This window comes from Solanum stenotomum, chromosome 7, assembly GCF_019186545.1.
Source record: "Solanum stenotomum isolate F172 chromosome 7, ASM1918654v1, whole genome shotgun sequence".
Taxonomy (NCBI): Eukaryota; Viridiplantae; Streptophyta; class Magnoliopsida; order Solanales; family Solanaceae; genus Solanum; species Solanum stenotomum.
In genome coordinates this window covers 32,335,923-32,362,044 of record NC_064288.1, presented here as the reverse complement: position 1 = coordinate 32,362,044, position 26,122 = coordinate 32,335,923, and the positions used below count along the sequence as shown (strand labels likewise).

Below are 26,122 nucleotides of genomic sequence, written 5' to 3'. Positions count from 1 at the left end.
AGCTTCTTTTATCTTTTATTTGAACTGTGACCATCCTCAAGTTTAGCTCTTTGCTAACATCCTTTTATTTTAAAAATCCTAGAGTAGCGACGTCAATCATTTTTAATAGTGTCATGAGTAGTATTCTTTTTCTCTAAAATACCAATAAGAATTGCTTGGAACACTAGCTCCTAAGTGCTGGTCATGATCCTAAATTGGGTCGTGACATGACAATACAAGGAAATAAATTTGTGTAAATGAGAATTCCACCAAGTAAAGGGTATATTAGCTCTATTGATAATTCAGAAGCAACAAAAAATCTGCAAAATAAATGGAAACAATAAATATAAGCAAAAGTTCAAATTAAAGCTAAAAGGTAGTTATCAAAAAATCCTCCACAGACCATAGGACAAACAAAATCAATTTATAATGGTACAACATCTATTTCTCATTTTTCTAAAGCTTTACTTCTATAAGATCGTCAGAATCTTGTATTCAACCATTATCATTATATTGTTCATCATCATCTTCCTCAGCTTCATCAACTAGCTATGATTGTTGCATTCTATGATTGTTGAAGGAAGTGACTATTCAATAGCTTCACCTTCATCCATATCTTCATCTTTATCATCACCAATATTAGTCACATCCGATTGAAGTAAATCCTGACGTTTTGTTCCTTCTTTACATCAACTTATTTCTTCATTTCTTCCCTTACAGCATCCGGGCATTGTTCACGCCATGAGATGTCCCTGCAAGTACCAATGAGGTGTTGTTTGTGACGAAAGATTTCGCCATTAGTAACTTTTTAACAAAAGTTACACTGAATTGCGGCCTTATTGGTCTTACTTGTTCTTTTCCCATATTTTCAACCTGGGTCAGCAGTTTTTAATCGCTGTTAAGATCAAAGAAAAATAATCAACAAGATAAACAAAGTAATTGAAGTAACAAGGAGTAGTAAAAATGAATAATAAGATACTATGAAAGTACTAAATGAAGAGAAGATGAGAAAGGGAGAATAACACACGACTACCTACTAGCCTTACACACATCAACCAAATTTTTGCAAAGAAAGATCACCGATCAATTTAAACTCCTTTGAAGTACCTGTTAAGAAACTTTGGCATATATTTGGACTTGAACCGCTACTCTAAATACTCAAGGTAATACTCCCTCCGTATCCATTTTTTTAGACTTGTGACTAGTCTTAGACTTCACTTTCACATTAGGAGATGGACTTAGTATTATTGTGTTGCGAATGACTACTGATGAAGATATTACTTGTTTAGTTGATATTGATTGGTTCTATTGTTGATTCTGAGATAGTGGAAATTTTTGGATAGCCCTAAAGTGGAGGAAATCTGTCTGATTTTCTATTAATTATCAATAAGCATTGCTTTGAACACTAGATCCTAAGCTCCGGTCGTGGTCCTAAATTGGATCGTGACATGAGAATACAAGGAATAAAAGTAAGAATGAGATATTTGACCTTCAACTTGGGTTTGCGCTGAGACTTCTTCTTGGTTGTGCTATTAGTTAGTTCCAACTTGAAGTAGACCCCTCACCGTCATTCAATATCTTTGTGTGCTCATTTCCTCCACTAGTTCCAGAGATCACTGGAGTAGATTCATCATCTATTGAGTCATAAACTGGAAGATCATCCACGATATATCTGCAGTAAGAAAACCCGATTGAAATAAATATCCAAGAATTTGAAGGATATGAGTCTTAAGATTTGTACAAACTACAAAAAACAAAGTTGAGCATTACCTGTTATCCCCATCTTCCTAGACATGGTTGTACTCCTGACCAAAGATAAAAAATTGGAACAAAAGAATAAGATATGAGACTGACAGATTCATATCGAATTTAGAAGCATATACCAACAGACAGCTCTTTCCTCCCCTTTCTTTGTTATGTTTACCAATATGAGCACATCTACCACACTTTTTCTAATAAATTTCATTTGAATTACTAAGTTCTACTATTTACGTTAGTTGGGATTATTGTTCCTCTTCAGACAATCTCAAATGAACTGTGAAATCTATATCCAGTATCATAATTCAAAACCCCTTAAGATTGTGTATCAATGTCTCAGGATTAGAACACAATGCTCTCATCCTAAAAGACAGTGAAAATCGGTTTACATGCTAATTCAAAACACTTCAACAGTGAGGCTTATCAATATCAACAAGAAACAAAATCTATTGTCCCGTTGATCAACAATGTTTTAAATGAAAAAAAAAGAAGAAGACATCTACTACAAAGACATCAATTGTTGTGCTCTAAATTCAAACATAATAAGAAATAATAATTTATCTTTTTCTTTTTATCAGAGCAATAAGATTTATTCTGAACGACTTTCCTTTTCAGCTTCAAATGCAACACACTGAGTTTGACAAGGATACACCATACTACAACATGTGACTTGCGGATTGTAGTATGTGATTAGAAAATTCAATCTATATGCATAAATCATTACTATGTTTGTTGTCTAAAATCTGGGAAGAAGGAACATGTGATATGATGCTACAAAGGGTATTCCAGATATAACAATTCATAAGAAACTTAAGTTACCCGGAATCGTCGAGACTTGGCACCCAAAAATAAGGAGCAGTTTGCAGCTCCACACAGAAAACGAACATTTGCACCCCGTACCACTCAAAATTATATTCGTATGTCAGCTCCATTCCAACAGATATATCTTGCTTCACAAATATACCTACCCTTGTTTCCTCCGACACTATCCATTTACTTGTTTTTACTTGTTTCACAATTTGGACTGCTGTGAAATTCAGGATGACACAGTATCAATGCTATCAATAAACATCAATTAACCATAACAATATGTCACTACCTGACCAAGATAATTTTCTTATTTGGCAACCAGAGTTCCAGCACTTACCATGAATGATTTATGAATCTTGCAAAACTTCCCTTCCAGGTGGAGTCAATGATATCATTACCATCCATAGAAATTATGTACATGTCCTTGAGGTCTACACAAATCATATGAAATTATAGTAGTGATTTGTTTATGTATTACCAACCATCTCTAATGTTGATAACTTATCATGAGATTCATAAGCCTGATATCCTTTCTTTGCTTCTTCAAATGATATCACTTCTCCACAACATTCAATGATGAACTACCCAACCTATAATGTGAAGAGAGAGGAGCAATTAACAATAGGCCATAAATATAGTTACTGCACAAAGGCCTCTAAGATATTCCACAGAAAGCTCGAATTTGATAGGCTCAGTTTTGGAATTTTTCTTCACGTGATGATCAAAAAAAGAAAATCTTTTTATATATGCTGAAACTATGCTATAGAAACTAATGGTCAAAAAGAATTTAAATAGGGGGTTGCTTCAGCAAAATTACCTTTATATTCTCATCAGCTAAAAGACCCCAACCTGAACAACTTAGTTTTTGCATATTCACATTTGTAGTTCGACTTGATTTTTGAAGTTCACCTCTCAAAAAAATTTATTCCTAGACAAACTCCAGTGCGCCTTCTAGCCTTTTGAGCATACGGTAAAAAATAATAACAATGAATAACGAAAAAACGAAGATCGAGAAAGCAAAAGCAAAATCAAAAGCAGATGCGCTGCACGAGGGCGTTTTGAAAGCCAATTTTGGTACGATTTTACCTATGATTTTGGATTTTGAAAATACACTCATTTTTGCATTTGATATATCTAGATACATATTGAAGAGTTAGATCTATGAACTTATCTTGTTTTCTTTATTTAACATTTTTTCTTAGTTTAGAGATTATTTTTCTATTCTAGTCTTGGAAGTCTCAGTGACATTTCCCTAGGGTAAAACAGAAAAAGTTTGAAGAGTTTAGATCTAAATCTGCCCTTACCAATGATTTGAGGCATTGACTTGACTAAGAATTTTTTAAGACATAACTTTAAGAAATTTAGAAACAATTCTTGAGGATATTATGGTCTTCTGTTGAGTACTTATGTTGAGTTTCTTTTTATGGACAAAATATATGCATCTTGGAAAGTGGGTTCATCATTTTTTATAGGTGATATTGAGTCAACACATGTCGAGATTACTCAACTTTGTTCTTGCCATTGTAACAAACTAATTGGAAGTTGGGTTTGATTGATATTTTGTGAGAAAATGCAACTATGATCTCTATATTTGTATAGAAGGTTTCCTATTTCATTGGGGTGTGATTAAATGCGGCTTTAGAATTAGTGGTTTATCTATCATATATGCTGAGGAATTGGAATCTCTGTTTGATTGAACTCGCTTTGTTCCAAGCAGTTGTTGTATGACGTATTAGCACACCATTTAAGTCTCATTTTTTTATTCAAACTGCTTTGTAATGTTTTACTTGAGCAGAGGGTCTATCAGAAACAATATTTCTACCTTGTAGGGGTAAAGCTTATAAGACTAGAGCTAACGTCTCTTTTCTGTAAGTGTTGTAAGTCAATTTATGACTTCCCCCTTAAGTCATTGGGATGCAGTTGTTTGTATTCTGCGATATATAAAGTCAGATTTGAGTAAAGGAGTACTCTTTGAGGATCAAGGTTACAAGCATATCATTGGATATACATATGTTAATTGGGCAAGATCACCATTAGATAGATGTATTACATCTGAATATTATGTTTTAGTGCAAGGTAATTTGGTGTCGTGGTAGAGTAAAAAATAGACTGTGATTGCTCATTCTAGTGCAGAAGCAGAATATCGAGCAATAGTTGTAGCAACCCGTGAGCTAGTTTGGATTAAACAGTTGCTGAGGGAACTAAAAGTTGAAGAAATCGATCAGATGAAACTTGTGTGTGATAATCTAGCGCACCTTCATCTCGCATCAAATCCAATATTTCATGAGAGGACTAAGCACATTGAGATTGATTGTCACTTTGTCAAAGAAAGATAATCTCAAGAGATATTATTACAAAATTTGTGAAGTCAAGTAATCAACTTTTAAATTTCTTCACCAAGTCCCTCACCATTAGAGGTGGAGACTGTGATATGTTCATGTAATTTTTTTAAGAGGATCTCACCTCCTCTAAATTGGACGGTGAAGCTACCAAGGATCATGAAAAGAGATATTCATCGATTGAATACCCCCTATGGATTCTCTGGACACAACAACCAAGCACAACCTACCTCCAAGGAACCCCTCCAATTCGGGAAGAAGCTCTAACATTACAATCAAAGTTGCTGTAACATCCGGCAATTTGAAATATCTATGAAGAGGCTTAGAAGTGGAAATAGTCATTCTTGGAAAGAATTCAAAAATCTGGAAATTTGTTAAGTATGGGAAAAAAATAAGTGTTTGGCCAACTTTAAACAGTCATAACTCCTAGCTCAAGATGATTTAGGTGTAGTTCCAGTTATATTTGGAAAGACCTTGGAAGTATCTTTCCAACGCCGCCGAGTTTGCTCGATTCCGAGTTCGTATGAGTGAGTTAGGCCCTTTGGAAGTTGGGCAGTTGGCAGGGAAATTAGTCCGAAAATTTTAAGGGTATTTTGGTCTTTTCCCTAACCAATTCTTTTGGTTATATTAGTGTGTTAGACTGATTTTTTTATCAGTTCTTCCCTTTTTAAAAGAGTGAGAGTGAGGGTTTGTGAATGAAGAGGAGAAGAAGAGGAGAAAGAGAAGATCAAGCAAGGTTTCGTCAAAGATCGTCGTGGCTATCGTCGGGGCTGATCCCTACTAGGTATGTGAGTTCATAGTGTTGGGTTTGCTCTTTTCCCCACACACCAAACTCGTTTTATTTCCGAGAAAAGATTGGTTGTGTTGTTGAAGTTCTTGTTGGTTTAGTACATGATTTGGGTTGTGTTTTTGAGTTGAATCTCTTGTATGTTGAGGGATTTTATGATTCTTAGTTTTTTGGAGTTGAAACCCTTGAAGTTAGGGTGGTTTAGAGTTGGACAAAGGAGGAAGAAAAGTCGAGTTTTTGGGGAAAAGCGGTGGCGCGTCGCGCCTGGCAGCGGGCCCCAAAAGGGACTCTGAAGTCCTGCCCTTGAGGCGGCGCGCCTAGCAGAGCGCCAGCAGGCCCCTTCTGAGCTTTGTGGTCTAGCACCCCGTGCCTCTCAGAGCGCCAAGGACGCCAACCTTTCCCATTCATTCTCCCCTTTTTCATGTATGTTCCTTGGCATTGTACCTATGTTTCATAGTTGTTTCCAACACTCCAAGGTACGTCTAAACGTCAAGAACTCATCCATAAACGTATGATCATATACCTTGAATCCATAATCCAATTCAAGGCGAGTTCGGATCAAAGTCAAGTGAAGTTAGAAGTCAAGTCTAGAAGTTAAGAAGTAAGTCAAAGCAAGTTTTCAAAGTTGTTCAAGAGTCTTTATTGAACGTTTTAACTTCGTTTTAAGGTTCAAGTTTCAAGTCAAGTAAGAGTATCGAGTTTCAAGTTAAGTCAAGAGTTTAGAGTTGAGTTCATTTCTCAAAAGCTATTAAGGAACTAAGTATTCCCAAAGAAGTTTATAAATGTTTTTACATTTGAGTAAGAGGGGAATCATGTTTTCCAAAAGAGCCTTTGGGCTAAGTTTTGAGTAATTACCTCAACTAAAGAAAGGTGTGTTTAAAGACACTTATGAGCCAAAGTAATTTTGGGAGTAGTATTGAGCACCGAGTTGGGGATACGAGTTCATATTAACTCAACTCTCCATAAGAACCATGAGCCAACATGGGACTTGAGGGTCATTCTTTTTAGATGATCACATAAGATTAAGCTACTGGATCCACTAAGTTAAAGTAAGGTCCTAAATCACGGCAAGGTATAGGATGGTCCTTGGGCAACGTGAGGTAAAACGTTGTATCACCACTAGGGCTCATAGTGGTGGTTGTCGGTTAAAGAATTCCCACTAAAGTTATATTACTTTTATATAAGTAAAGTTGAGTTTGTTATTGTTTTATCATTAACGAGCTAAGTTGTTTACACTGTTTTACAAGCTTTATATATTACATGTGTCTTATTGCTTTATATATTGAGTTTAGTTATTCATGAGTCGAACAGAGCCAAGGTAAGTGTTCTCTTGCACTCTTTTCAAGCTTAAGTTGTGGTTTAGCTTTCCAGCTCGCATACTCATACATTCCATGTACTGATGCCAGTTGGCCTGCATCTTATTATGATGCAGACGCAGGTACCCAGGATCATCATCATCCAACACACCATTGATCCAGTTGAGCACTCCAGAGTCAGTGGTGAGCCTCCTTGCTTTCCGGAGTACTCGGTTATTTTGTGTTCTTAAGTTTTGTCTTATTAGGATGTTGCGGGGTCTGTCCCAACATCCATCTCAGTATTTTAGAGGCTTCATAGACAGTCAGTCAGTTAGTTTTGAGTCTCTCATCTATGTATATATGTACTATTTTATTTTGAGACTCGAGTTGCCTTTTTGGCCAAATTTTATTAGTTGGGTTGTTTTATGTTCTTGCTTTGCATGGAGTTATTCTGTTGAGTTAGGTTTCCTCTAAGTTAAGAAAGCCAGGCCAAGGATTCGCTTGGGGCCAACAATGGTCTTCGAGTGCCGGCCATGTCCAGGGTGTAGGCTCGGTGCGTGACAGTTGCCACAACCAATATTCAAAATCAAATAAACCCTACAACTAATGTTTCCAATGTTTAGCTTCGTATCATGGAATATTAGGGGAATATGATCTAACGGTTCCTTGGAAAGATTACTCATCTTTAAACAACAATTTCATTTTCATGTCCTCTGCCTACAAGAACCTATGGTTGCTTGTGATAAAATGGATAAACTTAGAAGAAAGCTTGGTTTTCATCAGGCCTACAACAACAATTCTAACAAAATCTGGATCCTTTGGTTGAATGACATTGATGATAAGGTCATTCATGATTGGGAGCAACATGTTTTTCTCAAAGTTATTCATAATGTTGGCCAATTTTTTTCCTTTCAGTTATCTATGCCAAATGCACAGAGCTGAGGACAAACCTATGGGCAAAATTGAGAGTTATAGCAAACATTATCCAAGTCCCTTGGGGAGCAACAAGCGACTTTAACGTGGTGGTATCCAGTGATGAGAAATTTGGAGGAAGACTTCATATAATGGAAGAAACTCCTCATTTCATTGAATGCCTTAATGAGTGTGGTCTTCAAGATGCAGGTTTCTTAGGTTCTAAATATCCTTGGTGCGACAGTAGAGACTCGCCTAACACTATTTGGGGAAGATTGTATAGACTTGTCTATAACTCTTTATGGTATATCAATGTATAATGCTACTAATTTTACTCACTTATCCAGAACGTGCTCAGACCATGCTCTACTTTTGGTTAAGATGAATAATGATACTCCTCCCACTATCAAATACTTCAAATTCTTTAATATTTAGGAGGATCACTCTGACTTCTTGGATATAGTTCAAAACTCTTGGAATGAAGAAGTCAATAGGAACCCCCTGTATATCCTTCACCAAAAAATCAAGAAGACTTGCAAAGCTATGAGTTCTTGATCTATATAGGATTTTGGGGACCTCTACAAAGAACCTAAGAGACTTGAAATCCAAATTCAATCTCTTGAAGACAACAATGTAACCAAAAATACCGAAGATAACAAGAGAGATCTCTCTAGGTTCAAGGCCGAATTCACTAGATTTCTTAAGCTTCAAGAGTCTATCCTCAAACAAAAATCTAGGGTCAAATGGCTTGAAGGAGATTCCAACACGGCGTATTTTCTCAACATCATCAGAGATAGGAGAAAAAGGTCGAACATTAGGAAAATTATGGATGAACACAACAACTGCCTCGAAGGAAAAGACAAAATTGCTGAAGGGGTTATTAGATTTTACAACAATCTCTTTACTTATGAGTTATGACAATACTAACCCTGATTATAGCTCCCTTTATATTCTTCATAGGTGCATCACAAAAGAGGACAATGACATGTTTTGCACCCTTCCAACACTCAAAGAACTTCAGGATTGTGTATTCTCTCTAGATCTCGATAGTGCTCCTGGATCGGATGGCCAAAGTGGGCCTTAGGGGCAAGTAGCTCTGTCAAAGGCACAACCATTACTGGAACCATTCTTCTTGCCCAAGAGATTATTAGTGATATTGGCAAACCTAACAGAGAGGGCAATGTAGTGATGAAACTAGATTTGACTAAAGCTAATGACAAAGTTTCCTAGAATTACCTCTGCCTTGTTCTTAGACATCTTGGTTTCTCTGAGCATTGGGTTTACCTTATCCATAATTATATCTCCAACAACTGGTATTCTATAGTGGTAAATGAAGGTCGTCTCGGTTTCTTTAACTCTTCTAAAGGTTTGAGGCAAGGAGATCCTCTTTCCCCCTTTCTTTCATTATGAGCGTTGAATTATTGTCTCAAATGCTTAACAATCTGCATAATCACACTACTTACAAGAGTTTTTATATGTGCAATAATAGTCCTAAAATTAATCATTTAACTTCTGCTGATAAAACCATTATTTTTTGCGATGGTAGCAAGAGATCTATCAAACTAATCACTGACATTGTGGACAAGTATGAACAAATATCAGGTCAACAGATCAACAAGAACAACAATATCTTCTCCCTGAAATCTAAATCTAGTCTTATCATCATGAATAGACTAAAAAGATACACTAGCATGAGATATCAATAATTCCCATAAAGTAACTTGGGTGTCCCCTTATCATTGGAAAGAAGAAATTGGCTTACTCAGACATTGTCAATAAGGTTACTAATAGAATTAGAGGTTGGCACACCAAATTTCTATCTTAATAAGACATATTATACTAGCTCTCCCTACTCATCTTCTGAGTGCTATCAACCCTCCTAAAGGTACCCTTGAGCTCATTGAAAAAATCATTGCAAAGTTCTGTTGGTCTGCATTTGATTCTGGAGAAAGGATCACTGGATTGCATGGGATAGTTTGAGTTACCCCTTTGAAGAAGGTGGTGCTAATTTTAGGAAAATTTTAGATGTTTGTATGGACTTCAAGGCTAAGCTATGGTGGAAAGTAAGAACCTCTTCTTTTCTTTGGGAAGATTACATGAAGGCTAAGTACCTCGAGAATCAACACCCTATAAAGACTCAATGGTCCTCTAGCAACTCTCAAAATTGGAAAGTCATCTGTGATGTTAAGTCATTGGCGGAGCAATATATTTACTGGAAGGTTGGAAGAGGAGATGTTGATTTTTGGTTTGATAAATGGTTAGCTCTAGGACCCTTGCACTTGATCTACCCCAACAAGTAAAGGCATATCTCTATCAAACTAAACATTGTTCTTACTAGTAATGGTGAATGGAACTGGAATTCGTTCCAAGTAGAGCTCCCGAATGATCTAAAGAACAATATCATCAACTTGGGGATTATTCTCAACGACCTCACAAATGACAAAAGCTATCTGGGAAAACACCAATTCTGGCCACTTCACTCTCCACTCTGGTTGGGATATTATTAGAAAGAAAAGAAACCACAACAATTCCACCAACAAGATCGGGAATAATAACATTACATTTAAAATGTCTTTCGTTACACAGAGAGCTATTTATAGCAGGCTTCCTATTGATGAGAAAGTGGCTAGTAGGGCATCAATATTATGCCGGGATGTCATTGTTGTGCTGCAACTAATGAGAACAACAACTTGGAAACAGTGAATCACTTATTCTATTAGGGTGAACATGCTAGAAAAGTGTGGTGTGAGATCGCAGGTCCACTGGGAGTGAGACTCACCCATAGGTCTCTTATATTCCGCATCCTCAATTGGTGGAATACTGTTACAAAGAACCCCATTGTTAATTTTGTTATTCATGCTCTCCCCCCAATAATTTGTTGGGAGATATGGAAAGCAATATGCTCTAATGAATTTGATGCTATTAAGCCTTTTGTATACAGATCTAAAGCTAACATTCTTTTTACCATTGTGCAGATTACTAAGAAGAAATTTGGAAAAGCTAACATTGTAGAGTTTTGGAGAAATATACACTACATTTTGGATGCCGAAATTCATCACCACAGAACCACTACCATAGTTAAGTGGATAAAACCTATGTCTGTAAAACTCAATAGTGATGGTAGTTGCATTCAAGGCAGTTCTGGTGGAGGTGGTTTGATCAGAAACTCATGGGGAAACCTCATGTTTGCTTACTGCATCAATTAGGACATGGTACGAGCAAATTGTGGAAATGGCAGCTCTTTTTTATGGCCTTAAATGGTGTGCTAATAGAGGCTTCTCTAATGTCTGGGTTGAAACATACTCCATGTTGTTAACTAGATGTATTAAAAGAGAATGGAACCCACCGTGGAAGATCAATGGTATGGTTCAAGATAACAGGAAATTAACTGAAGAGCATGGTTACTATTGTTTTAGGGAGGCTAATAAACTTTCTGAAAAAATTGCCACCTTGAATCATGGCATTTTTAGGAGTTCTTTCCAACTCTTTTTTGCCCCTTCCTAAGTAAGTTAGAGGTATCTCCAATATGGATAGATGGGATTTTCCAACCTTTAGCACTAAATCAATGTAACCTGTCAATATTATTTACGAGTCCTCCTAAATTGTATGCATGTGTTCAGTTAGATTTTGAGCTAATTTAGACAACCCCCCCCCCCTCCCCTTTTTCTTGTGGTACTTAGTAGAACAGTCCTACACTATTATTACCCCTTATCATGTCAAAGTTTGAGATGCCAAACTCAAGGTTGTACTTTTGCCCATTTCAATGATCAAAGTTGGAATTTTTTTTAAAAATAATTAGGAAAGGTAATAATAGCATGACAAGACTTTTTTGAGCTTATCATAAAAGTTCTAAAATACCACTACTTTCACTCTTTCTCAACACATGATTGTAACACAAATTTGGTGTACTATCCATAAAATTTCTTGTAAATTTAGAAATCGATAAGACCACTGTAAAAGTATACTAATAAAGAGAAACAACAGAGTAACGTTCAACTAATTAAGAGAACTATCTAATTTACCTGATTTCTGCAAGTCTCGCCACACAGACAGTATCCCGGTGTACATTCAATGTTTGTTAATAAATTCAAACATCTTCCTACACATGCACTATTAGGATCACTTGCATCATACTTGCATTCACATATAGCAATATCCTTTTCTCTCTGTTTCTTATGCCTGTAAGACATTAGAAAATTGCAATTAAAATTGACTACCTAAAGCCAAGATCAATAATAATAGAAAACCATTCAACTCCAACTCAAAGTCAACTAATCAAGGTATGCATCACTTAGGACACAACTTTTTTGTCTACTTTTTGGTGATTTTTTAGGATTCAAGTTAAAACATTAGAAGCATCAACTTTGGAAGTCAAAAAGCTATAAACTACATAAAAAGAAGTAGGACACAAAAAGTTTCTAAGGAATGGAACAAGAACTTATTTCTCTTTCACAAAATGAAACTATTTTTTTGTGTCTCATCTTATAGAATAAAGAAAAAAAATGAAACATAAGCATTATTCAACATTAGTTTCAACTGACAAAAAGTTCTTCCTTTTAAGCTTGACCAGATAGTCACAATCCGCAATTCAAATTTCTTCTTTACTCATTTTCTTGTCATTGAATTCATAATCCCACGGCATCCTTGGCACAACATGGAAAAAGATACAATGTTTATCGAAGTTTAATCTCTTTTTTTATTAGTAATTTTTGAAAGCTTTATCTTAGAAGTGAAAACAATGGCAATAACCAATCTCTTTTTTCAGAAAGAAAATGGTAATGTTAACATAATGCAATAACCAATCACTTTTGCATAGTTATAGTATCCAGATCTTAGATACGCAAACTAACGGTATCGACCATAATCAATATGTCATCCAAGTGGTACTCATAATTGCAGACAACGTAACAATAATTCACAAGTGTATGAAAATGAACTTCAAAGTTTAAGGATTATCAAAAGAAAGAATGCAATTAACTGGCAGGAAAATCATCATTAAAAGAAACAAAGAAAGGCTTTGAACTCACTTTCTCCATAAAAATTCATTTGAGTAATATGCATAAATAGTGTTACTCCTTCGGGAAGTTTGACCTTCAAAAAAAAAGTTAAGAATTCATCATTACTTGATGTAAATAGAATGGCATATTGTAATGCAAAATCATGGATATAAACAAAGGGTCTGCATTTATTATACAGTCATATATATTATTATACAGTCATCATTAATTAATGTTAATAGAATGGCATATTGTAATGCAAAATCACGTATATAAGCAAAGGATCTGCATTTATTATACAGTCATAAAAATTACTATACATTATTATTTTAGAAAATATACAATCAAATATCATACAGGATTACATACACCATGCCATCGATGTGTGCATCCATGTTTTGATGGAAGAGCAGGTGAAGTAACTCGATAAAAAGGCAAATTGAATGCAGAAACCATAAAATTGTCATTCCAAACCAGCAGGATATTAAATAAGCCCACATTTTCGATACGTAAATTTTATTAATAAAAACAGTAGAAAATGTATGACTATGACTAGATCTTTCCAGCTACAAGGAGTCAATATAGTCGAAAAGAGTGTCGAAATGATATACATTTTTCATCTACATTTTTCAATAAGCCACGTTTGTTGAGAGGACAAACTAGATGTTTTTGAGAAAGATCAGTTATTGAGGAACTACACCTTCGAATTAGTTAGTTATGAAGGGCAATAATAAAAGTAATCTAGTCTAGACATGTGTTGACTCAATATCATTTGTTTAAATAATTCTATACCATTTATATCACCAGAGTCTACTAAAAATGATGAAACTCATATATGTACTCAACAAAAGAAACTAATATCTTCACTTACTAGTCTTTTTATACTAGTATAGCTATCAACCGATATTCTCAAGATCCAACAACAACATTACCCAGTGAACATTCTCAGGATCCAATTATTGTACTAATCTTATCACCAGTTCTAATGTCATATCAAAAAAAGAATTTTTTTTATCATTAGTTATCTGGGTATATTGTTGTATCATTTCTCCGGGTATTGTCTTCTCATGATTTCAGAAGTCTACAGAGACGCACAAAATCATATCCACATTGTTACATGTCATCATCACTCCAAGTGACACATAAATGATCTAACACATTTGGAATGAAGAATACATCACACGGGAATGATAAACTTTAGATCTAAACTCTTCAATCCTTCCTAGTTTCACTCAAGGAAACTATTGTTGAGACTTGCAAGACTTAAATAGGACAATAATTTGTCAACCAAGTAAGAAATGCTAGGATCTAACTCATCAATAATAAAAGTTGATTCTTGCACTCTCTTTTCTCTAATAATATTTATCTATTTTATTTTGTATCCATCTAAAAAGGGCTTTCATTCAATGGAAAATTCTCTATACAAGCATTTAAGTTAATAAGTTAACTTACGTTCATATCTCATATGTGATGTAATGCCTTACTAAATTTTCTATTTTTATACTTTCTTTTCACAGGGTAAATAATTTCATTAATGTTTGGTCAAAAGGCATTTGAATACAAGAAGTATACCAAAAGGAAAACCCTATAACATATATGGTTATCTCCGAAAATCACCTAATCTTCTACACAACATGAGACTTCATGGTTGCACCAAGAGAAAATAATGGATAGGAGGCTTCTCCTCAACTTAATAAAGTTCATCATCTCTACACCTTCAAAAGTTCTCTCCACCTTTTCGTACTTAAAAGTATTAATCTAAAAACTTATTAAAAAACTACTTTATAAAAAACGTTTTATCAACTTAATATAATGAACTATTCAAATGTTTTATTTTGACTGTGTTGGTCATATTATGCCATTTTTTCGTAGAATTGTCAATTATTCTCTTTTTATTTAGTTATCACCAAATTTGACACTACACTTTTTTCTGTGTAGAAAATTTGTATGTCCAAATTTAGTCAAAGCCACAAATTTAGAAGATCGTTTGAGATTACTAGAATTAGCTTCTATCTGTTGAACTAGTAAGAGAAACATTTAAGGAAACAACATCTTGAATCCCATATGAGAAAGCTACAAATCTGTTTACTCTTTAAACAACACAACCATATAATTACGTCCAAGTTATTCAATGATCACTTTGCTAATCTGAAGTAGATAAACATATTAAGATGTAAATCCGATTGTAAAAGTATTGGTCCAGGTCTGAAACTTGATGGGGGTGTAAAACCTTTTCTTAACCAATGTTCACCCAATTAAGGAACAATGACTAAGAAAATTAACAAGAATGACAGAAAGATGAAAATGGGAGAGAAACGTTCAAAGAAGCTAGACAAACATCCAAATCATCATTTTTGTAGTAGAATTTGGTCAAATTGTGATTAAATCAATTCTCCTAAAGAGGATCAGTAGCATGGAGTCATTAATCATGCTTGCATATTTTTGGAACTCCACTCCAAGGTCACAACAAATATAGGTGTTACGTTAAACCTTGAAGCTAAGTGCAGTGCAACTGGATACTTTGTCTCGCTTAGGCGAAACTTTAGTGCAGGCACCAAGGCAATAATTGCCACTAAATCATGTAACTTATCATGCATGAGCTCAACGTTGAAACAGTCACACTAAATAATAAAATTGTTGTTGTCAATACGATATATTAATTGTTAAGGAAACTTTGTCAAATAGGAAATGTGTAATGACCCGAGAGCACCCCCTAGTCGTTACCGGCGTATTCGACCTCGAAGAAGTCTTATACAAGCCCTTAGCATTCATCATTGCATGTATCATAAAATAAAATCACGGAAAATTTAAAACTTTTACTTTGGAAGTTCAACTTCACTTCATATATGAAAAACAGAATCTAACTTCGTCACAATGTACCATCTAGACATAGAAGTATCGAAAATGGGACTTAGCCCTTACATCAATAAGAAGTCTTGAAATAGGAAAGTACAACAATGTGTTTCAATACAAGCAAAGAACTAAACATAGAAGCTAGCTCAAAGGGTCTTGTCCTCGGACTTGAGGACTCACAAACTTGGGGAAGCAACTCCAAGTGTCTTGAGAAGTAAGCTTGAATCCTCAACGGCCCGAACCTAAATGTTTGGGGAAAAGGGAGAAAATATGGGTTAGTACAACACACGTACAAAGTATTGCTACTATAAATAAAAAGCATTGAAACATGCATAAAAGGACATTTAGTCAAAACATGCTTTTTACCAAGTAAATCCAATATGCACACAAAGTAAGCATCATAGTCCAAACCAACATAATATCATCCCAACATGTAGACAACCCAAGCAATACTAGTGAAATGCAAATAATAGAACCCCATAACCCTATTCAAAGCCAAGTATCACATTAAGCAACCTACTTCATGCATACATTCATAAGATCATATTTCATCATAACTTACCATATTCATAATGATCATACATAACATAGCTTCAACATACATAAGTCATAATCATCATAATCATAAGAAAACACTACTACAACCATCTCTTAGGATCCCACAAGTGCAATGTGCAAGAGAAGTGCCATACCCTCCTTTACACTATGTAGAAACCCTTAAGAAAGCCCTAGTAAGAGTTCAAACCTTCATTTGCTTTTACATTAGGGAAATATTGCAATAACCGACATAGACCATGAGAGCTACATAGAATCCGGTGTTCTACTCCCACACCAAAAAGAGAGGGTTAACACTTGCCTAAGGTGTAACCATTCGTACATAGCTATCTAGGTGGATCCACTAAGCTAGAGTCCTATGTGGGCACATAGTTAAGGGTCAAGGAGATTGCTTCTAGAAACCCTAACTTACTAAACGTGGGGGTTTCCATCTCATGAGACAACACATATCGTGGGTAATTCGGACTTGCTAAACGTGAGGAAATGTGGGGAGCCGGACTTACTAAACGTGAGACCCCCATCTCATTTACATGCCCTTTCGGTGCTAAGAATATAATTACCTTTAGTAATCATCTTTAGTCATTACATAAGTTCACATTAACCTTTACTAGACTCTTATGTAGACATCTTACCATAATAGTTCATATGTGTTCATAAGTGAGTAACAATCATTTCACTTTAGAAACACTTAGCAAGTGAGTAAACCTTTCACTTTACATTACATAATAATCATGAGATCTACCTTTCAATCATATAGCAATCATACCATAACATACATACATACTTCATAGATAATTCAAGTGTAGAGGGTTAAGGATGAGGAAACTAGGTCATCAACACCACAACAACACATTAGGTATAACATCATTACAATCTAAGTAATTCACCTTTCATACTGGAGTTCAAAGAAGAACCAACCTTCATACCTTCTTGCCCTTCATGGGACATCCATACTTCAATTACCAAACAACTCATAACCAATACATAATACAAGGTAATTCATCAAGTAATAACAGAATCAACATCAATATAAGCAATTGACATATTCCCTTCATAGCCTTCAAGGCTTCATTCAAAGACTCAGCCCTAATTTCATAGAGATTATACATAACCTAGGATAGAATCATCATACAAACATGAATTACATAACATCACATTCAATTCATAGTCTTCAATCAATATCGAACACAAACTAAGGTTAGAATTAGGAAAAGAAGGAGAAACATGGGTCTCATGGGGAATTCTTCAAGAAACCACCAATACAACATAAATTCATCCATAATTGTTCATATAACATCAATCAAAGTCAGTTTATAACATCAATTTCACTTTAGAAATAAGACCCACGTTTTTGGGTTGAAACCTAGAAATTGGAGATTTTGAAATTCATATTGAAGGGGCCTCTTGGGGAAAGGAATCCCAAAAGTGAAAAGCAACCATACCTTATTGACGAATTAACCACGAAAATCCAAGTTGCAACCTTGGAGAGTTGGTCTTCTTCTTGAAGCTCCAATCTTCTTCAATGGAGTTCTTGAGAAGAGAGAAAGAGTAGAGAGAAGGAGGAACTTTAGGTTTTGATCTTTGGGGTTTTGTGTTTGAGTGATAAAAGTGTGGTAAATTGACTTAAAAATTATTATATACACGTCCCCTAAAGTACCCTAAATACCCCTCACTTAGTTGGACTCTTTAATGAAGTAAAAATCGATTTCTGAATTTCTGCCTTTTCGTCGCGGACTTGCTATTCCCTGAAGATATTTGGAATTAAATTTTGAGACAGTAGAGTCTGCGACACGACCACGTCGTGAACTAATTTTTTTCTCCTTGGGGGAGCTAGTTCGCAACGCGGACCTATTCCCTCCAAGTGCAATTTGCAAGCTGCCTTGGCAGCTTGCTTGGCCAAGGTTGGGATCCTCCTCGGGGCCCCTTAGGGTGGCCCCAGCGAGTCGTATTCGAACGTTTTGACCCTAAAAACATATATTTACCTAATTTAAACCTTTTTACAAGATTATACCATCATACGACACTCCCAAACCTTCCCAAAACCTAAGAACACACTAGAACACATTCTTCTCTAGTTTCCGGATGTCGTGGTTGTTTCTTGACGTTTAGACTTTTACTCTTCCAAACCAAGTCAATTGCATTAATTAAGGTTTAGAAACATCATTTTAACTATTTTTAAGTCATTATTCATAAGGTGAGGCTCTAACTTAAGTCATAGAATTTTCGGGGTGTTACAATATCCCCCCTTAGGAACATTCGTCCCCGAATGTCACTTGGACTTCTTTCTAGGGAGACAATGACTCAAACTAGCAGCACAACAACCAATCACATCAACAACATCATATCATATAGGAATTTAATCCACAAAATCACTATGCTCAAAACTCTTTACTTCACATAAGTATAGGAGGAACTACCTTCTCCATATTCAATAACCATCAACATATATACTAAGCAATCAACAAGACATTTATTTAACAAGACAACATCAAGCATGCTCATTACAACTCTCATGAAGACAACATCACACAACATCTATGGGTGCAATTTCAACCATGAGAAACAAAATTCATGAAAACTCAAAATACAATTTAAGCATGAATTTTCACAAAAATATGCACATACAAGGAAATCATGTCATAATCATCAACACACATGATTTTCAATTTATACCAAATTAAGAGAGACTATTAACCTCAACTTTGGCTAGGAATAGGAGGAAAAATATGAGGGTAGCTGGACCTCATGTCGACCTCGGCCTCCCATGTTGCACCCTCAACTAGGTGGTTTCTCCATAGCACTTTTACGGAGGCAACCTCATTATTCCTCAACTTCTTAACTTGACGATCTAAGATTTCGACCGGAACATCTTCATAAGAAAGGTTCTCATTCACCCCTAAACCTTGTAGAGAGAGAATGGACACCGGGTCACCTATACACTTCTTTAACATAGAAATATGGAACACCGGGTGAACCGGGGCCAATTCGATGGGAAATTTCAACTCATAACCAACCTTTCCGACACACTTCAAGATCTCATAAGGCCCAACATACCGGGGGCTAAGCTTCCCCTTCTTACCAAACCTCATCACCCCTTTCATGGGTGAGATCTTCAAGTAGAACCAATCACCTACTTCATATTCAAGATCCCTCTTTGTATTATCGGCATAAGACTTTTGCCGACTATGAGCCATTTTCAACCTATCCCTTATAAGTCAAACTTTTTCCATAGCCTCATAGACTACCTCGGGACCAAGAAGAGAAAATTCACCCACTTCAAACCACCCAACCGGAGATTGACACCTTCTACCATAAAGTGCTTCAAAGGGTGCCATAGCAATACTCAAGTGGTAGCTATTGTTGTAGGAAAATTCTATCAAAGGTAGGTGGTCAGCCCAATTACCTTTGAAATCAATGGCACATGCTCTCAACATGTCATATAGGGTTTGGATGGTGTGTTTCGCTTGACCATCCATTTGAGGGTGAAATGCGGTACTAAGTTTCACTTGAGTACCAAGCCCACTTTTGAAAGACCTCAAAAAATGGGAAGTAAATTGGGCACCTCGATCCGAAATAATCGACAACGGGGCCCCATGAAACTTCACAATCTCCTTAATGTACAACTTAGCATAATCTTCCACCGAATAAGAAACCTTGACAGGAAGAAAATGGGCTGATTTAGTCAATCTATCCACAATGACCCAAATAGAGTCATGTTGCCTACGGGTTCGAGGCAAACCAACCACGAAGTCCATATTGACCTCTTCCCACTTCCAAGTGGGGGTATCAATATCTTGAGTTAGACCTCCCGGTCCTTGTTGCTTGCCTTTGACTTGTTGGCAATTTGAGCACCTAGCCACAAAATTTGCTGTCTCTTTTCATTCCGTTCCACCAATAAATCTCATGTAAGTCACGATACATTTTGGTGGCTCCTGGATGGATAGAGTATCGGGACCCATGGGCCTCCTCTAAGATGGTCTTTCTTAGGCCATCCACATCCGGCACACATAACCTCTCTTAGTTCCTAAGCACCTCATCTTCTCCTTGAGAGAAAGTTTTTAATGCTTTGTTGAGAACTGACTCTTTTAGTTCCATCAAAATAGGGTCAAGATGTTGCTTAGACTTCACGTCAATAACAACCGATTTCTCGGAATTATGACGGACCATGACACCTCCTTTTGGGGAATATTCAAGTCGAACACCCAACCGGGCTAGCCTATGTACATCACGGGCTAACTCCCCTTTCTCTTCTTTTACATGTAACACACTGCCCATAGATACACGACTCAAAGCATCCGCAACCACATTTGCTTTTATGGGGTGGTAAAGGACACTCATATCGTAATCTTTCAAGAGTTCCAACCACCTCATTTGTCGGAGATTCAATTCTTTTTGGCTAAAAACGTATTGAAGACTCTTGTGGTCGGTAAACACATCCACTTGTACCCCATAGAGATAGTGTCTCCAAATCTTTAAAGCAAAGACTACGGCCGCTAGCTCAAGGTCATGAGTTGGATAATTCTTCTCATGCACCTTGAGTTGTCTCGAGGCATAAGCTATAACCTTACCATGCTGCATGAGGACACAACCCAAACCCACTTAGGAAGCATTACAATATACTACAAACCCTTCGGTGCCCTCCGGTAAGGTCAAAACCGGAGCGGAGATGAGCCTATCTTTCAACAATTTGAAGCTCTTTCCACAAGATTCCGACCATTCGAACTTGGACTTCTTTTGAGTCAAGGCCGTTAATGGAGATGCAATAGATGAAAATCCCTCAACAAACCTCCGGTAGTAACCGGCCAAACCCAAAAAGCTTCGGATGTCGGAAGGACTCAAAGGTCTAGGCCAACTTTTGACCGCATCAGTTTTCTTTGGGTCAACTTCTATACCCTCAATAGAAACAATGTGACCAAGGAAAGCAACCGATCTTAGCCAAAACTCGCACTTGCTAAACTTAGCATAGAGTTGGTGATCTTTGAGGACTTGGAATACTATCCTCAAATGATTCATGTGATCATCCTCACTTTTAGAGTATATCAAGATGTCATCAATAAAGACAATAACAAATGAGTCTAGAAAATTTCTAAACACACGATTCATAAGGTCCATGAAAGCCGTCGGGGCATTTGTAAGACCAAAGGACATCACTAAGTACTCAAAATGACCATATCTTTTTCGGAAGGCTGTTTTCGGAACATCAACACCTCTCACCTTAAGTTGGTGATAACCCGACCTCAAATCAATTTTTGAAAAGTAACTCGCTTCCTGAAGTTGATCAAATAAGTCATCAATCCTAGGGAGTGGATACTTGTTCTTAATGGTCACTTTATTTAATTGTCGGTAATCAATACACATACAAAGAGATCCATCCTTCTTCTTCACAAATAACACTAGGTTGGATGAAACCCTTATCCAACAAATCTTTGAGTTGAGCTTTTAATTCATTCAACTCCGTCGGGGCCATCCGGTAGGAAGGGATTGAAATGGGTTGTGTATCCGGCAATAAATCTATGCCGAAATCTATTTGTTCGGGAGGAATCCCGGGTAAGTCATCGGGAAAGACTTCTGGAAAATCCTTCACCACGGGGACCGACTCTAAAGGAGGAATCTCAGACTCAAGATCCTTGACCCTCACAATATGATAGAGACAACCTTTAGAAACCAACTTACAAGCTTTTAGAAATGAAATGATCCCTCCCCTAGGAACTTAATTTCCTCCCTTCCATTCTAAAATGGGTTCATTAGAAAATTGAAACTTCACAATTCGGGTCCTACAATCTATGGATGCAAAACAAGCATGACGCCAATCCATCCCCAATATAACATCAAAGTCTAACATATCATGTTCCACCAAATCAACCAAAGTGAATCTATTGGGCAATGATATGGGACAACCCCTATAAACTCTTTTAGCAACTATGGTATCACCCACCGGGGTAGAAATCGAAAAGGGTTCATTTATGACATCGGGAAGCATATCAAACTTCATAGCCACTAAAGGGGTTACAAAAGACAAAGTGGCACCGGGATCCAACAATGCATAAACATTAATTGAAAATACTTGTAGCATACTGGCTACAACATCCGGAGGGCTCTCTTGATCACCTCGGGATTGGAGAGCATAGAAGCGATTCTTCTTAGGCGCATCGAGATTTGGGCCACTTGCTTGTGCTTGAGCATTTTCCCTTCCTTGAGCCTTTAGCATAGGGCAGTCCCTCCTCATGTGGCCGCTCTTACCACAACCATAGCAATTACCCGTGCCAACTAGGCACTTGCCTTCATGTTTTCGACCACACTTTGTACAAATAGGCTTCTTAACATAAGGACCACCACCTCTTGCTTCTAGAGGCTTGGGGGTAGACACTTTACCTTTGTTGACCCTTGGAGTGTTAGGAGGACCTTGGTTGAACTTTGGCATATCTTGGATTTCAAACCTAACCTTAGAAGAATTTCCATCATCGGCCCTTGACCTCTTCAATTCTCTACCAACTTGCTTAAGCTTTTGCTTCTCAATTTTTTCGGCATGAACTATAAGACAAGAAATGTCCATGCTTGGGATTAGCATAGCTAACCTACACTCATTCACCACAAGATCGGATACCCCCATAACAAATTTGTTCATTGTAGCTCTAGAGTTCGACACCAAAGTAGGAGCATGCTTGGACAATTGAGTGAACTTGAGGCCATACTCCTTCACACTCATACCCCCTTGATGGAGGTTGATGAATTCTTGCATTTTCCTCTCCCTTAGTTCCAAGGGGAAAAACCTATCAAAAAAAGTCGTCTTGAATGTAGCCCAACTTATCGGACCCTCTCTAATAGGTCTCCCCTCCTTCCATTGTTCATACCACACTTGTGCCACATCTTTGAGTTGATAGGCAGCTAACTCCACCTTTTCTTGAGAAGACACACCCATAGCCTCTAGAACCTTAAACACTTCATCAATGAACCCTTGTGGATCCTCTTCCACTTTGGAGCCAAAGAAAGTAGGGGATTCATCCTTGTGAAATCCCTTATCCTAGAAGCGGTAGTGCTAGCATTAGGGTTCACTTGCACCCTAGCAACTTGAGTGGCCAACACTTGACTCAAATTATTAATAGCCGACCTTATCTCGACATTAGACATAGCCCCTTCTTCAATAGGAACTTGAGGGTTTTCAGGAGCTTGAGAGGGAACCGCCTCATTTACATTCTCCTTACCGGCCCTCCGTGCATTGTTCCTTCTTGTATTCATTGCCTATAAGCACAAGAAAAGGATTATAAGAAAAGGACTAAATAGAGTTAAGACTCTTAGGCACGACTATGGAATAACAAAAAAGTGAAAGTTCCTAAACATCTCGTAGCCTCTCATTCATAAGTGTGGCGCGCTTTACACCCATGAACAAGACTCTACTAGACGTGGTTCATGAGACATCATCCTATATTCATTCTAAACCTTTTGCTCTGATTACCAAGTTATATCTTGTGACATAAATCCTACATTATTCTCAACTTTATGCTCTGATACTAAGTTTGTAATGACCTGAGAGCACCCCCTAGTCGTTACCGGTGTATTCGACCTCGAAGAGGTCTTATACAAGCCCTTAGCATTCGTCATAGCATGTATAATAGAATAAAAACACGGCAAATTTAAAACTTTTACTCTGGAAGTTCAACTTCACTTCATATATGAAAAACATAATCTAACTTCGTCATAATGTACCATCTAGACATAGAAGTATCGAAAATGGGACTTAGCCCTTACATCAATAAGAAGTCTTGAAATAGAAAAGTACAACAATGTCTTTCAACATAAGCAAAGAACTAAACATAGAAGCTAGATCATAGGGTCTTGTCCTCGGACTTGAGGACTCACAAACTTGGGGAAGCAACTCCAAGTGTCTTGAGAAGTAAGCTTGAATCCTCAACGACCCGAACCTAAATGTTTGGGGAAAAGGGAGAAAATATGGGTTAGTACAACACACGTACTAAGTATTGCTACTATAAATAAAAAGCATTGAAACATGCATAAAAGGACATTTAGTCAAAACATGCTTTTTACCAAGTAAATCCAATATGCACACAAAGTAAGCATCATAGTCCAAACCAACATAATATCATCCCAACATGTAGACAACCCAAGCAATACTAGTGCAATGCAAAGAATAGAACCCCATAAACCTATTCAAAGCCAAATATCACATTAAGCAACCTACTTCATGCATACATTCATAAGATCATATTTCATCATAACTTACCATATTCATAATGATCATACATAACATAGCTTCAACATACATAAGTCATAATCACCATAATCATAAGAAAACACTACTACAACCATCTCTTAGGATCCCATAAGTGAAATGTGCAAGAGAAGTCTCATACCCTCCCTTACACTATGTAGAAACCCTTAAGAAAGCCCTAGTAAGAGTTCACACCTTTCATACCTTCATTTACTTTTACATTAGGGAAATATTGCAATAACTGACATAGATCATGAGAGCTACATGGAATCCGATTCTCTACTCCCACACCGAAAAGAGAGGGTTAACACTTGCCTAAGGTTTAACCATTCGTACATAGCTATCTAGGTGGATCCACTAAGCTAGAGTCCTATGTGGGCACATAGTTCAGGGTCAAGGAAATTGCTTTTAGAAACCCTAACTTACTAAACGTGGGGGTTTCCATCTCCTGGGACAACACATACAGTGGGTAATCCGAACTTGCTAAACGTGAGGAAACCTATGTGGGGAGCCGAACATACTAAACGTGAGACCCCCATCACATTTACATGCCCTTTCGGTGCTAAACATCTAATTCCCTTTTGTAATCATCTTTAGTCATCACATAAGTTCACATTAGCCTTTACTAGACTCTTATGTAAAGAAGACCCACGTTTTTGGGTTGAAACCTAGAAATTGGAGATTTTGAAATTCATCTTGAAGGGGCCTCTTGGGGAAAGGAATCCCAAGAGTGATAAGCAACCATACCTTATCGATGAATTAACCACAAAAATCCGAGTTGCAACCCTGGAGAGTTGGTCTTCTTCTTGAAGCTCCAATCTTCTTCAATGGAGTTCTTGAGAAAAGAGAGAGTAGAGAGGAGGAACTTTAGGTTTTGATCTTTGGGGTTTTGTGTTTGGGTGATAAAGTAAGGTAAATTGACTTAAAAATCATTATATACACATCCCCTAAAGTACCCTAAATACCCCTCACTTAGTTGGACTCTTTAATGAAGTAAAAATCGATTTCTGAATTTCTACATTTTCATCGCAGAACAAGTCCGCGACGCGGAGCTGTTCCCTGAAGATATTTGGAATTAAATTTCGAGAAAGTAAAGTCCGCGTCGCGAACTAAATTCTTGCTCCTTGGGGGAGCTAGTCCACGACGCGGACCTATTCCCTCCAAGTGCAATTTCCAAGCTGCCTTGGCAGCTTGCTTGGCCGCCAAGGTTGGACCCCCCTCGTGGCTCCTTAAGGTGTCCCCGGGGAGTCTTATTCGAACGTTTTGACCCTAAAAATATATATTTACCTAATTTAAACCTTTTTACAAGATTATACCATCATACAAAACTCCTAAACCTGCCCAAATCCTAAGGACACACTAGAACACATTCTTCTCTAGTTTCCGGACGTCGTGGTCGTTTCTTGACGTTTAGACTTATACTTTTCCAAACCAAGTCAATTGCATTAATTTAGGTTTAGAAACATGATTTTAACTATTTTTAAGTCATTATTCATGAGGTGAGGCTCTAACTTAAGTCATAGAATTTCCGGGGTGTTACAAAATGAAAACCTACCAATTTAGTATAGTCACTACACTCGAACTAGAAGCGTAAACTCCATTTTTGCATC

At 37.0% G+C, this 26,122-nt stretch overlaps 1 pseudogene; it reads right to left on the bottom strand.

The window, feature by feature from the left end:
* Window positions 1-693: 693 nt before the first annotated feature.
* Window positions 694-23,521, bottom strand: LOC125869821 (histone-lysine N-methyltransferase ASHH1-like; annotated as a pseudogene).
* Between the last annotated feature and the right edge of the window lie 2,601 nt (window positions 23,522-26,122).